This window comes from Mastomys coucha, unplaced genomic scaffold, assembly GCF_008632895.1.
Source record: "Mastomys coucha isolate ucsf_1 unplaced genomic scaffold, UCSF_Mcou_1 pScaffold15, whole genome shotgun sequence".
In the NCBI taxonomy this organism is placed as follows: Eukaryota; Metazoa; Chordata; class Mammalia; order Rodentia; family Muridae; genus Mastomys; species Mastomys coucha.
In genome coordinates, this window is record NW_022196897.1 from 158,477,279 (window position 1) to 158,491,077 (window position 13,799).

Consider the following 13,799-nt stretch of genomic DNA (forward strand, 5'->3'; position numbering starts at 1 on the left):
TTATGTCAGCTGCTTTTGCAGAGGATCCAAGTTCAGATCCCTGCAGCCATATTAGCCTGCACACAACCACCTATGACTCCTGTTCCAGGAGAATCTGATGCCCTCTTCTGGCCTCCATAGGTACCTGCACTCACCATGCACATATCTCATGCAGACACATACATACATACATACATACATACATACATACATACATACATACATATAATTTTTTTAAAAAAATAAACCTTTCAAAGAATTTTTTTCCACAAGAGCAGTGTAGGATGGCTCACATCTGTAATCCCAACATTAGGTAGAATGTGACAAGAGGCGTGAATTTGAGACTAGTGTCTGGTAAGTTCTACCAAGTAAGACCTTATCTCAAAAGAAAAAACAAAAACAAAAACAAAAACAAGTCCCAGCAAACAACCCTAACATTACTCTAATATCAAACAGCCATGAAAGGAAGGAGATAAAGAAAGTAATGTAACTATAAAAGCCAAATTCCATGTACAAAGAGCTTGACTGACCCTAAATGTCATGTCTGAGCCTTAAGCTTGCTCTCCAGTCACAGTCCATTCCCAGCTCACAATCACATCCTAAACAGATAATCCTCTGTCGGACAGCTCTTATGCAAACAGCTAGTAATTTTGATATATTAGAATTAAAAGAAATTTCCTAAGGCCAGATTCTGCCATGTTTTAGGAAATATGCCCTCACTGTTCCAGGAATAATTTTGCTTCGGGGAGCCAATTAAAATTATCAAAACTGCAGGTTCTCCTGGATGCTAAAGACACAATCTATTTTGCAGAGACCTCTACAGGTTGCTACTTACAAGCACTGCACACTATAGATTCTTGAAAAAAAAAAACCTTCAACCAAGCTGATGGTGGCACAGGCCTGTCAATTTAACTACTCGGGAGACTGAGGCAGGAAGGTGGAAGGTTCAAGTCCTGCCTAGGCTACAGGGTAAAGTCAGGCCTGCTTAGGTAACTTCAATCCTACTGCAGCCTTTAAAAATAATTTAGTAGTAGTAGTATGTTGTTCCAATGGCAGGGGCCTAGGCTGGTGGCCCGCCCTGAGGCTCTCTCTCACTCCCTGGTGGCAGGGGGCCTAGGCTGGTGGCCCGCCCTGAGGCTCTCTCTCTCTCCCAGGTAGCAGGAGGCCTGCTGCTGAGGCCTGGGTCTCTCTCTCCCCCAGGGCTAACCTGTTTGCTGCACGGCGCCTTAATTAAAAAGGAGGCAATGTATGAATGAGTTATTTTATTGTAGGAAGGAGAAATATGCTGGTTAAGTAGAGAAAGAAAGGAGAGGAAAGAGAGAGAGAAAGAGAAAGGAGAGGGAGAAAGGCAGAGAAGAGAGCAAAGAGCAGAGTGGAGAGAGAGAGCGAGAGAGCAAGAGAGAAGAGCAAGAGAGTAAGAGGAAGTAAGAGTGAGAGGGGAGGAAATAAGAGAGTGAGGAGGGGCAAACCACCCCTTTTATTGTATGGGGCGTGGCATGCCTGGCTTGTGGTCAGATGACTGTGTATAAGGTCCAGCTAGAATGCTGGGAGCCTGATGCATGTCTGCCTGCACACATCTCCTGCAGAGGCAGCTGTGAGGGGTCAGGACTGAAATCTGAGCCATTGGTCTCAGGAACTTATCGAACTCCTACCATCCCTTGTGAACAAATTACTTTGCTCAGTGGGTCTCTGGGGTTCTGAAGTGGTCACTCTACTGGACCCCAGCTGTCAGAACTGCCCACTACCCCACAGTAGCAGTAGCAGGCAGTAGTTTATGCTTATGGATTTCTTGACTGCATGTATGCTCGAGTACCACCTGTATCTTTGATACCTAGTGCCTTGGGAGGCCTAAAGAGGGTGCCAGATCCCCTGGAACTGGAGTTACAGACAGTTGTGAGTTAGCATGTAGATGCTGGAAACTGGATTTCTGTTCTCTGGAAGAGCCGCTAGTGCTCTTAACCACTGAGCCATCCCCCCAGCCTCCTACCTCAGCAAGGTGGTTAGGAGTGTAGCTCAGTGGTAGAATGATCATTCAGTATGTTCAAGGCTTTGAGTTCAATCTCCAGTACTAAAGTGGGGGGATGGTTCCATGAGTAAAGCCAGGGAGATGGTTCTGTGGGTAAAGTGTGGGGAACGCTGGAGAGATGGCTCAGTGGGTTAGTGTGGAGAAGGCTGGGGAACGCTGGAGAGATGGCTCAGTGGGTTAGTGGGGAACGCCGGAGAGATGGCTCAGTGGGTTAGTGGGTAAAGTGTGGGGAACGCCGGAGAGATGGCTCAGTGGGTTAGTGTGGAGAAAGCTGGGGACATTCTCCCCTGGTAACATGCTTGACTTGTGACCTCCATGTGCACACACACTAACACACGTATATATGTGTCACTACACACACACACACACACACACACACATACATACACACGCACCCTTCTAACCAAGTAGAAGGGTTTTGGAAACATATATAATCCTAAACTGCAAGCAAAAACACAGAGCCCTGAGATCATGACAGCTCGTGGCCCATTTGCTCCAGGAAAGTTGGCATAGGTTCATCTAGAAGCAATTTCCTGTGCTTTAAAGTAGATGTGTTAAACTCGGGTAACAAGGGGCATTTGGGTCTGTGGTAACTGCCCTGCATGTGCCTGACAGTCTGTACTTTCCTGGAGAAGAAAGGTGACAGTTGATGACAGGCTTTCTGTGTCTCCAATCTTGAGGCCACAATTGTTGAAAGCATAGGCCGAGCAGACAAGCTGAGTAGTAGAGAGGAACTGAGGTGGGGGTGGGATGCCCAGACAGAAATGAAAAAGTAAATATGTTTTCCTTGAGATCTGTAACACACACATACACACACATACACACTCACGCACGAACGCACGCACGAACGCACGCGCACACACACATGCATACATGCATGTGAAATGCCTAACCTGTTTCAGGTAGCCACAACTGAGCTTGCAAATCAGCACTGAGCCTCTGACCTTTATCTTCTAATAAAGAGTGAATCAGGTAACTGCCATACTACAATTTCTGATGTGGCTTCAAAAAGGTGAAAGGAAACTTGGCTAAAATGGCACCAAATTGTCTGCTGAGATCAGCAGGCAGGCTGACCTCCCCTCCCCCACACCCCCCACCCACCTCTCCCCTGTCATCAAAAGTGATAGTAGCACATGGAGACTTGGAGGACTACAGAGTCCTCCTCTGTCAGTGATTACCAAAATGTTCAGAGTCTTGTGTAGCCCAGGCTCACTACATAGACACACTACTTGAATTCTTGATCCTTCTGAAGGCTCAGTTTCAAGGTCTATGCCACCAAACCCAGCCTATGCTGGGGATTGAACAGGGCCTCCTGTGTCCTGGGCAAGCACTCTGCCAGTTTGGTTACATCCCCACACCACTACATTTCCAGATGTTTCAAACATAGGTAGAATTTGGTCTTCCCTCTATCATCCAATTCAGGGAGTCATCAAGGCTTTGTGGAGCAGACAGTGACCCGACCAACCCTGCAATTGTGCATGGCAAGTATGTGAATGAGCTTGAATGTGCTCACATCTCACAAAGACAATGCCCAATGGTGGGTGTGCTTTTAGCTACTTTATTGGGTTCTTTTCCCTACCACCCTTCCAACCCCCCCCCCCCAGTACTCGGTAGGAAAGAGAGAAGGCTAGAGGGGAAAGGGGAATTGATATCCTTAGACTACTTCCTGCTGATTAGAGGCATCAAGTTCCTTAGGGAAAGTCCAATCTCTGTCATCAGAATATCTCCCAGCAACCAGCAGCAGCGACAACAGAAGCTACCACCTCTCTCAGGGGCTCTGACATTTTTATACCCTCTCAAGAGTCCCCAGAATTCCAAACATAAACTATCTTCAGCTGGCAAAATCATGCCCCTGTCTGAGCACGAGACAAATCACAGTCGGCTCTGCTGTGGACGATCTGAAGCAGACCCATAGCCTACCCCTGGCACTAAAACAAAAACATGCTCACACTACCGTGTTTTTAAAGAAATCAAAATTCTCACTACATCCCAGGACCCTGGCTCCCTAGCCTCCTCTTGCCTGCTTTCACCGTTCCACACACCTTCAACTCTCCAGAGATACCACCGGTTATCCCGCTGTTAGGGGACATCATGAACATAGACAGCCATTAAACTTCACATCAGGAGTTTAGCATAGTCTAGGCATTGGAGCACACAGCTTTCATCCTAGTACTTAAGAGGCAGGGACAGACAGATCTCTACGAGATCTAGGATAACCTGGGCTACATAGTGAAACCTGGTCTTTAAAAGGGGGAAATTGTAGGGAAAGCAAATCCTTTCATGATACCTCAATGCACTGACATTGAATACTGGTTCAAGTGTCTTGTAACAAAAGCACAGTTAGGACTCCTGAGGGCAAACGTGACCCACTCCAGGGACAGCCACCCTTGACATGGCCTGCAGTTCTTCCTGTTCCCAACTGATTGTTGGGATCCATGTGAATACTTGTCTTGTGTAACCACCTCCTGGTATCCACGGCCCTATGGGACAGCCTGCTTAAAGCCCCCTTCCCACATTACCCACACAAACCTCCCAGTCAGAGCAGACCAGAGTACAGCCGGCCCTTCTCGTTCTGATCTTCATGGAGTCCAATTCCTCCTTGAAGACCCTGTGTGGTCTTGTTTCTCTCACTCCCTTCTTCCCACTCTCCCTCCCTCTCCCACCTGCCGGCTCAGCTCACCAAAGCCTGCAGGCTTCCTACGGCTCCCCCTCACCACGAAAGCTTCTCTGCCACCTATAAATGATGAATCTCCTACAATTGGCCCCACATACTCAAGGGTCTTACCTGACAGACACATCCAAACAGAACTTTCCATTGGCCAGCATCTTCTGGAAGATGCTATATCTCTATATAATAGAAATTTCTAGACCATATTAGAAGGAAACACAATAAGTTCATGACATAAAAAAAAAAAAAATCCTTTAACATACTAACAGGATTTGTGTTGCTATTTTGAATCCTGTTGATTTCAATTTTCTCCACCCTCAACTGGAAACGGCAACAGGAGCCTTGGGGTTTACAGACAAAGTTGCTAAAGAAACCCCCAAAAGAACCAAATACCCATGGAAGGAGTTGCAGAGAGCAGGGACTGAAGGAAGGGCAAGCCAGCCTAAATATAGCTATCTCCTAAGAGGCTCTGACAGTACCTGACTAACACAGATGTAGAGGCTCACAGCCATCCATCGAACTGAATACAGGGTCCCCAGTGAAGGAGTTAGAGAAAGGACCAATGGAGCTGAGGGGTTTGCAGCCCCTTAGGACTAACAACAATATGAACTAAGTAGTACTCTCAGAGCTCCCAGGGTCTCAACCACCAACCAAGGACTGCACATGGAGGGGTCTGATTGTTCTGGCAGCATGTGTATAGTAGAGGATTGCAAATTCGATCAGCAATAGGAGGAGAGGACCTCAGCCCTGTGAAGGTTCTGTGCCCCAGTGTAGGGGAATGGCAGGGCCAGAAAGTGGGAGAGAGCGGGGTGACAGGCATGGGGAAGTGGGAGGCAACAGGGGTTTGTTTTTGTTGTTTTTGTTTGTTTCTTTGTTTTTTGGAGGGGAAATTGGGAATGGAGAAATTTACATGTATATAAAGAAAATATCTAAAAAAAAAGAAAAGAAAAGAAACCCCCAAAAGTACAAAGACATTAGCCCTGGCTTTCATGGCGGCTTGGGCAGGCCTGTGGCATGGACTAAATGCAGACAGAATAACAGAGGCAAACCAGGAAACAGCTGGCTTCTGCCTCCAGTACAGTGATTCAGAATAGCATGGGCCTCACAGACCAGTCTGTGTTCCCAACTCCACAGGTAACACCGTGGGAACCAGAATCCATAGTATGCACTGGAGACATACTCTTCATGCATCTGGGGGCTTGGAGCTTTTTGATTAATGTATGATCATTATACTGTTGCGTGTAAATTTAAAAAGCATGCTTCCTCCTCTTCCCAGAGTTGCGCTCCCTGCTTAGCTGAGATCAGCTGCCACAGGCCTCACTTCCGAGCTGCCCGTTTCTCCCCGGCTTAGCTCTGCCAAAGGCCAGCTGGCACCTTTCTCAGGAAAGCCGGGAGCCGCTGTCTGCACTCCACCTCTTCCTCCTGGCTAGCTTCACCAAGCCGCCATCCATTGCCCTGCTTTTTCTCTTTCTCCTGCCCCCCTTAGCACCATAGAAGACAAACACTAGACAGCTTTATTATTTTAAAACTCCTCAGAGAACACAATGGCTGGGCGAAGAATCTCCTGTCCTAATCTTATCAGCTAACAGGTAGCTCCTGCCATCCTCCCCGGCCCTGCCCTCAGGGGAGGCTGCATGCCCTACGTGCCCACGGCCTTACATGATTGTTCCTGCTTCTCCTCCCAAGGCCTGACTGATAAGTCCCTTCTTTCCTGTGTCTCTTCTCTTCCTCCTAGGAAGACCCAGTGGGACCTGGAAGTCCCACCTTTACCCTCTGCTTAGCAATTGGCTCTTGTCTTCTTTATTGACCAAATCAAGAACCAATTAGAGAAACAGCACCTCCCCCTACATTATACTATGTGATGGGTTTCACAATGTCCAAGTATGTCACCTACTTTGGCCATAGACACTCCTTACCTCCCCTGCCCAGTCTCTTCCCTTTCCTGTTTCCTCTATCCAGATATCCCCGTGATGGTTATTAATACGGTTGGTCTACTTGACAGGATCTAGAGTCAAGACTCTTGGCATGTCCGGGAGGGATGATCTAGGATCTAAAGTCAAGACTCTTGGCATGTCCGGGAGGGATGATCTAGGATCTAGAGTCAAGACTCTTGGCATGTCCGGGAGAGATGATCTAGGATCTAAAGTCAAGACTCTTGGCATGTCTGGGAGGGATGATCTAGGATCTGAAGTCAAGACTCTTGGCATGTCCAGGAGCAGTGATCTAGGATCTGAAGTCAAGACTCTTGGCATGTCTGGGAGGGATGATCTAGGATCTGAAGTCAAGACTCTTGGCATGTCCGGGAGGGATGATCTAGGATCTAAAGTCAAGACTCTTGGCATGTCCAGGAGCGATGATCTAGGATCTGAAGTCAAGACTCTTGGCATGTCCGGGAGGGATGATCTAGGATCTGAAGTCAAGACTCTTGGCATGTCCAGGAGCTATGATCTAGATTAGGTTAACTGAAGTGGAAAACCCACCCTAAAAGTGAGTAGCACCATTCCGTAGGCTAGGGCTCTGGGCTGAATAAAAAGGGAGTGAGCTGGGCACCAGCATTCATTGCTTGCTGCTTCTTGACTGTAGATGCAGCGTAACCAGCTCCCTGAAGCTCCTGCCATTAGGCCATCCTACCATGATGGCCGAGGTCCTGGCCTGAGAGCCAGGACAACCATTCCCTCCCTGAGGTGCTTTGGTTGGGTATCCTGTCACAGTGGGGGCCTTTAACTAACAGCCCCTCTTGTTATCATGTTGGTACCAGGGGTGTGTCTGTGGGTGTGGGTAGGTGTCTGTGTGAGTCAACATAGAGAGAGTGCATACTGTGCTCTCATCCTCACGGTCTGTCTCCGTCCATTATTTTTTTGTTCATCACTTTTCATTACAATTAAGATCTCTGAACTCATCCTTTCTAGCCATTGCATCCATCTATTACCCAGAAAAGAAAAAGAAAAAAAACCCACTATCCACCTGGATTGATTACAATTTTGGGTTTAACGTCTGATTTGTTTAGTTTTTTTTTTTTTTCAATGCTCTAAGCAATGCAGATTAGCTCTTAGCATGAATCTCCCCAACTCTGAGTTAATTGATAGCCATTTGTAAGCTTGAATGTTTAACACAAAGTCATCTCCCAACCTTGGCCATTATTGTCCATCCAGTTAGCTAGTTCATCTCCATCCTCAAACTGATTGCCACAGCATCCTCAGATGCTGATTTCAGCTCTTAAGGCTCTCAGTCTCCTTTCTGGCATCTTAATGGGAAAAGTCCAGAGCCTCTGACCTTCAAGGTGGAGGAGTCATGGTCTGACTTGAGACTTGCCATTCAACCTTAGCCACCACCCTGTCCAGGCCTCACAGCTTAGCAAGCTTCTGCCAGGGGATAGTGAGGAATAGACTCTGGCTTTGCCCCCAGCCAGGGAGCAGAGAGTGAACACTTTTGAGAGGCCAGAAGCAGCCTTCTGAGAGCCAGTGAAGCAATTTAAATAACAAGGGTCAGGATTAGCCCTTTACAAAACCAAGATGGAAAAAATCTCCAGAGGCAGCCAGACAGAAACGTAGAGGGATTCACTTTCTTACAAAAGACCTCTTTCCCATCTCGCTAAGCATGCATGGGCCATAACTACTTTGCTTTCTATGGACTCATACACACGCTTTCTCCCTGCCATAAACATACACGCTTGAACAGATGAAAACCGATTTTAATATAGAAACCCCAGTATCTATAATTCATGCTCTTTAGCCTTACATATTTATTCTGCATTTTAATTAAGGCCAAAATCTGAATATTTTAGATGGATGGCTTCTTCTTTCTTCTGTGCATAGCTTATAGGTAAATTACCTGGCAGGGGCCCTAATCTTAAGCAAGTACAATTGAACCCAGGCCTAAAGCTAGGAAGGGACCAACAGCCCCTGAGAGCTCTGGAAGCTCTCTTGCTTCGAAGTCACCATCTCAGGCGTCTCCCCTCTGTACTCTCAGAAGAGTTACATGATAAACACCCAGTGTGGGATTACAGGACTGCACACATCTCTCCACAAGAACGGCAGGGCAGATCACATCCTGGACATCGGAGGAGAGAGGACTCCAGCAGTGGCTAAGAGAGAGATGCTTGGAAAGGCCCCTGATCTGTACCATCAATTCATTCCCTAGGCTGGTCTGGGAATAGTTATCAGGTAGGTCCACTTGATACCCAGAGCAGATCTAAAATTAGAACCACCAGAAGTTGATGCTTGATGCATGATGGGAAGGACCAGATTTTTCCCATGCAATGCTGCTTTGAAGCTCTAGGTTGTCTCCCCATGAATAATATATCAAGGAAGGTGATCTTTAAAATGCTAAACTCTCCCGGAAGCCTTACCCAAGTAGGCGCAAAAGCACTCTGGAAATTGCTACACAAGCTACAGTCTAAATCTGGACCAGTGCCCCGTTTTCTTAATAAAGTTTTATTGGAACATAGTCACTCTCATCAGTTTGGATAGATCTGTGGTTGACTTCAAGTTGGAATGGAAAAGTAAAGCAGTTGGGGTACAGGCCCTCCAGGATGCAGAGCCTAAAGGTAGGCTGACTTTGCTTCCCAATTCCCACCTCTGTGTTCACTCTTCAGAGAAAGAACTGGAAAGGAGCATGAGCCACTTAGAATCCCTTTATTCTCTCTATGGCTTCTGTTAGTCTCCCCCACCCCATTCACCACCACCACTGTATTGCACCTTAGCTGCAACCATCCTGGAATTCACTCTATAGACTAGGCTGCCCTCTAACTTGTGGTGGCCCTCCTGCCTCAGCCTCCTGGGATTTCAGGCATGTATACAATTATGAACAAAAGATAGAAATTGGGGCTAGAAATATTGCTCAGTGGTTAAGAAGAGCACTTGCCCAATCAAGAGCATTGGAGCTTGGTTCCTAACACCCACAGCTTTGCCCACAGGCATCTCCAACTCCAAAGGGTTTGACACCCTCTTCTGGCCTTCTTGCTTTGTCCTGGTCTGGAGCTGTTTGACAGAACCGGGCTCGGGCAGAAAAGCCAGTGTGAGGTGCTTTGCTTCAAGGGAAGGTACTCTGCAGAAAGCCTTCTAATTTTTTAAACAACCATTTGGTTTTATTTTACATATACGTGAGTTTGTGTATGAGTGTACGCAGGTGCCCTCAAAGCCCAGGAGGGGGTGTTGGGTTCTCTGGATTTAGACTGAGGTTAAGGTCTCTGTAAGAACTATGTGAAACATGCCTTTCTCCTTCCTTATAGATGAGTTTTATTAACTACCAAGCACTTCCAGGCTTCCATTTTTTTTCATTTATTTATTTATTTATTTATTTATTTATTTATTTTTGAGACATGGTTTCTCTGTGTATCCCTGGCTGTCCTGGAACTCACTCTGTAGACCAGGCTGGCCTTGAACTCAGAAATCCGCCTGTCTCTGCCTCCTAAGACATGTTGATGGCTCAGTAGTTAAAGGGTTCACCATGCAGCCTACTATCCTAGGGATACCACCATTCTCCTGCCACCTATCCTCTATCTATATCAGACTCCTGAACCATCCAGGTAAGGTGCCTCCACCCATCTTCCCTGCTGGCTGAACCCTCTAGACTATGCCAAGCTGCCCAGAGCAGCCTGCCATCCTAGGGAGACCTCCATCTCCAGCCACCTCTCTGCCCATCTTTATCAGACCTGAGGCTCCTGAACCATACAGACCTGAAGGTCTGGAACCATAAAGCCCATGGATACCCATCAGAGGCCCACCACACCAGGACCATCAAGGTTCACCCTCCCCCCAATACCTACTACAACAAAATCAGCCAGGGGCTGGAATCATCCAGATGACTAAAAGCCCTCAAAAGAACACAATCAACAAAAGCCATGGCAATATGACACCTTCAAAGCACAGCTACCTTACCTACTACAGCAAGCCCTGGATAGCCTAACACAACCAAAACAGAAGAAAATGACTTTAAATACAATCTTACAAAGATGATAGAAGACTTTAAAGAGGAAATGAATAAATCCCTTAAAGAAATACAGGAAAATACAAACAGATAGAGGTCTTTACAAAGGAAACAAATGCATCCTTTATAGATATACAATTAAACAGGTGAAGGAAATAAAACTGTGCAAGACCTGAAAGTAAAAATAGAAGAACTAAAGAAAACACAAATTGAGGAAATCATGGAGATGGAAAAACCTAGGAAAGAGAACAAAAACAACAGAATACAGGAGATAGAATCTCAGATGTAGAAGATACAATAGAAGAAATTGATATATTAGTCAAAGAAAATGTTAAATCCAAAATAATAATAATAATAATAATAATAATAATAATAATAATAATAATTCCTGACACAAACATCCAGGAAATCTGGGATCCATGAAAAGAAGAAGAAGGTTAAGAGTCCCAGCTCCAAGACCCAGAAAATATTCCCAACAAAATTATAGAAGAAACCTTTCCCAACCTAGAGAAAGAGATGCCTTAAGCACACATGCCTACAGAATACCAACTAGACTGGACAAAATGCCTATAAACATACAAGAAGCTTATAGAACACCAATTAGACTGGACAAGAAAAGAAAATCCTTCCAGCATATAATAATCAAAAAACAAAATCTACAAACAAAGAATATTAAAAGTGGTAAGGGGAAAAGCCAGGTAACATACAAAGGCAGAGCTATCAGAATTACACCTGACTTCTCAACAGTGACTCTAAAAGCTGGAAGAGCCAGGACAGATATCTTACAAGCTTTAAAAAAAACACACACACAGGTGCCAACCTAAACTACTATACTCGACAAAATTCTCCATCACCATAAATGGAAAAATTAAGATATTTCAAGACAAATCCAAACTCAGACAATATCTATCTAAAAGTCTAGTACTACATAAAATACTAGAAAAAAAAGTCTAACCCAGGAATGATAACTATATCCAAGAAAACACAGGAAATAAGTAATTCCATACCAACAAATCCAAGGAAAGCGCGCGCACACACACACACACACACACACACACACACACACACACACACACACATACAGTAACACCATCAGCATCAAAATAACAGGAAATAAATTATAATCATTGGTCATTAATATCTCTCAAAATCAATGAACTCAATTTCCCAATTAAAAAAAAAAAAGGCTAATAGAATGGATGTGAAAACAGAAGCAGATTCATCATTCTGCTGTATACAAGAAACACATTTCAACCATAAAGACAGACATTACCTCCGAGGAAAGGGCTAGAAAAAAGTATTCTAAGTAAACAGACACAAGAAGCAAACTGGAGTAGCTATTCTAATATCTAATAAAATAGACTCTCAACCAAAATTAATCAAAAGAGACAGGGAAGGACATTTCATACTCACCAAAGGAAAAATCTACCGAAATGACATCTCAATTCTGAACATCTATCCCACAAACAGAAGATCACCCACATTTGTAAAAGAAACATTGCTAAAACTTAGGCTGCACATCAAACCCTACACATTAATAGTGAGAGACTTCAACATACACTCTCATCAATTGACAGGACATCCAGACAAAAACTAAACAGAGATATCTCTGTAAAGGAAACTAACAGATATTATAAATCAAATGGACCTAACAGACATCTATAGAATATTTCACCCAAACACAAAGGAATATACCTTCTTCTCAGTACCTCATGGATCCTTCTCCAAATGGACCATATACTCAATCACAGAGCAAGCCTCAACAGATAGAAGAAAACTAAAATAACACTTTGTATCTTATCAGACCTCCATAAATTAAAGCTAGACTTCAACAACAACAGAAACACTGGAAAGCCTACACACTCTTGGAAATTGAACAACTCTCTACTCAATAATCTCTAGGTCAGGAAAGAAAGGAAGAAAGAAAGAAAGAAAGAAAGAAAGAAAGAAAGAAAGAAAGAAAGAAAGGAAGGAAGGAAGAAAGAAAGGAAGGAAGAAAGAGAAAGGAAGAAAAAAGAAAGAAAGGAAGGAAGGAAGACAGACAGACAGACAGACAGAAAGAAAGAAAGAAAGAAAGAAAGAAAGAAAGAAAGAAAGAAAGAAAGAAAGAAAGAAGTTAAGGATTTCTAGAATTCAATGTGTTGTGATCATAAAATGAGAAAGAGCTATAAGAATATGTTCTGGCAGGGTGTGGGGGAAGGGAGTGCCTTGGTGGCCATGCAGAGGCATCCCTTCCCCCTGAGGGACCAGACACACACCAGTATAGTATAGAATAGAGTTTATCTAGGGCATGGGGAGGGGAGTTAAGAGGGTAGCAGAGGCAGAGAAAGGCAGAGAGAAGGAGAGAGTAGAGAAGTAGGGGATGGCCATGACCATGTGGAGGGAGGAAGGCAATGAGGAGTGAGGGGGAACAAAGGGGCAAGAGGCAAGGGAGAGAAGCAGGAGTAAGAGAGAGAGGAGGGGGCAAGCAGCCCCTTTTATAGGGCCAGGCCTACCTGACCATTGCCAGGTAACCGTGGGGAGGAGCATACCTGGCTGCTGCCAGGTATCTGTGGGGGTGGAGTTTATACAGAATGCTAACACAATGAAAATGAAGATACGACATACCCAAATTTAGGGGACACAATGAAAGCAGTTCATAGTGCTAAGTGCCTCCATAAAGAAATAGAAGTTTTCATTATCAGCAATCTAAAATACACCAGGAAGCTCTAGGAAAAAAAGGAAGGAAGCATACCAAAGAAGAGCAGAAGGCAGGAAATAACCAATATCAGGGCTGAAATCACCTATTAGAAACAAAGAAAACAATACAAACAATCAACAAAACCAAGAGCTGGTACTTTGAGAAATCAACAAGATAGATAAACCCTTAGCCAATCTAACAAAGATACAAAGAGTCATTATCCAAATAAACAAAATGAGGAATAAAAGGAAAGACATAACAACTGGCACTGAGGAAATTCAAAGAGTCTTACTTCAAAAGCCTGTACTCCACAAAATTGGAAAATCTTAACAGAGTAGACAATTTTCTAGACAGATACCACTTACCAAAGTTAAATCAAGATCAAGTAAACTATTTAAACAGCCCCATAACCACTAAAGAGACAGAAGCAGTCATTAAAAGCCTCCCAACCGATTGCAAACTGATACAACCACTCTGGAAATCAGTTTGGCGGTTCATCCGGAAATTGGACATAGTAC